Source organism: Neovison vison, chromosome 12 (assembly GCF_020171115.1).
Source record: "Neovison vison isolate M4711 chromosome 12, ASM_NN_V1, whole genome shotgun sequence".
Taxonomy (NCBI): domain Eukaryota; kingdom Metazoa; phylum Chordata; class Mammalia; order Carnivora; family Mustelidae; genus Neogale; species Neogale vison.
The window spans coordinates 34,238,110-34,240,170 of record NC_058102.1 but is presented as its reverse complement, the minus strand read 5'-3'; the positions used below and the strand labels follow the sequence as shown (position 1 = coordinate 34,240,170).

Genomic DNA, 2,061 nt, shown 5'->3' with positions numbered 1-2,061 from the left:
TTTGAATTTTCTTAAAATATTGTAGAGATGATTACAGATATAAGCTATTGTCTAGTATCTCTCACACTCTTTCCCTGATATAAAATAACCTATAGCTGTAATGAACTGTTACAACTGTTAAAGAACTGTATCGAAATATCAATTAAGGAAATCAGCAGTTCTGTATGTTTCATTCCATGAATTTTTTCAGAAATGCAGAAAAACATCTACTGTCCTGGAATGCAATGAATAATAACCATTTTTAAAAAATGGTTATACACTTTGTTTTCATATTACAAAGTTTTCTGTACAGAAATACTTCCTTTTACTCTTCCAAATACTCTGAATACAAGCAAATGCTTAATCTCTATAATTTAATTTGTCAAGGAATAACTTCTGCTCTCCCAGGTTTTATCATTGGTATAGGGCTAAAATCCATTATTATTCAGTAAACATTTATAGATTTCCTGGAATTATTCTCTTTCATCTAATGGATGACTTCAAAAATAAAAAGGGATACAGATGATAAATATTTAACAGAGGCTAAACAATGATAAATAACAGGTGGTGTGAAATAGTTTTTTTAAAATTTATTTTTATTTATTTTTTTCAGCCTTATATCATGGCCAAGAAAGATTAGATTTTTGTGTTTTTCTTTTGCCAGTGACTCTTATGCTGAAGAACTACTCCTTTAAGATCAGAAAAAGAAAACAAAGGTATAAAAATATTACACAGATGTTGCAAACATTAAGCAAACACTTAGGGTTGCCTGGCAGTATTTCTGTTGCAATATTCTATTAAAAATGTGTTTCAATGAAATCCTTTTAGAGAAGTTTTTGCTCTGCCAACATCTCGTATTCATTTCCTGGTGAAAGGAGATGTGTGTGGCAGTGACTAATTGAACTGGCAGCTACTGTTGACCAGACAAGTTTGGACAGATTATACTCATGATGGCCAAAAGAAATCAAAACCATTGAATACAGTAGGAGTGAGACAATTGAGTTTTATCTCAAGAGGGCAATTGAGTTTTATCTGATAGCATACTGAATAATCTGACTTATTAAAGTTCACTGACATTTGGTGGCCACCTACATAGTCAAGTGCTGAGTGAGGCTCTGGAGTGGCAAAGAGGGCTTGGTGACAGATAGCGACTACACTTATCCTGGCGAGCACTTAGTAATGTACAGAGTGTTGAATCACTGTATTATATACCTGAAACTAATATATTAGTTCTATATTAGTTAGTATATTAATTGTACTGGAATTAAAATGAAAAAAAAATTTACAAAAATTATAAAATAATAGTGTAAAAAATGCCCCAAATAATCTTTCTTTTTTTTTTTTTTAAGATTTTGTTTATTTATTTGACAGAGAGAAATCAACAAGTAGATGGAGAGGCAGGCAGAGAGAGAGAGAGAGAGAGGGAAGCAGGCTCCCCGCCGAGCAGAGAGCCCGATGCGGGACTCGATCCCAGGATCCCGAGATCATGACCTGAGCCGAAGGTAGCGGCTTAACCCACTGAGCCACCCAGGCACTTTTGGCTAAGATCAAGTGTAGTATCTGTTCTTATCAGTTTAATATCTGATACGTCCTCTATCCAAATAATCTTTCTTAAAGAAATGAAGGCATGTGTGTTTACAGGATGCTTTAGAGAAAATCGTTATTCTATTTTCTCTTGCACTGACTTTTAAAAAGTTCATAGATCTCCGAAATCTGCAGTGTACTGAACAGATGGATGAAAGACATGTGATTGAATTAGTAAATTACAGTGAGCCTTCTATAGGAGTGAGAGCAATGCAGATCTTTGGTTAATTTATCCTTTCTTCGTCAAGGTCAAGGCAGTTTTTTTGCTATAAGGAACAATGATATGATTGCCTCACATTTACATAGCACTTCTTATTTGTCAAAGGATTTTTTTTTTTCTGTTCTCACAAAATCATTTTCAGGAAAATAGAACAGGTAGGTTATTTTTCTATCCTTCAGAGAATTGTGTATGCATGCACTGAACAAAATTTTTTAAAGAAAGAGAAAATGAGGAGCAAGTTGGGTATGGGAATTCGGTGATCATTTAAGACATTTTCA

The 2,061-nt window shown here is 33.7% G+C and overlaps 1 pseudogene; it reads left to right on the top strand.

The window, feature by feature from the left end:
• Positions 1–1,498: 1,498 nt before the first annotated feature.
• Positions 1,499–1,653, top strand: LOC122892700 (annotated as a pseudogene).
• Positions 1,654–2,061: the final 408 nt, after the last annotated feature.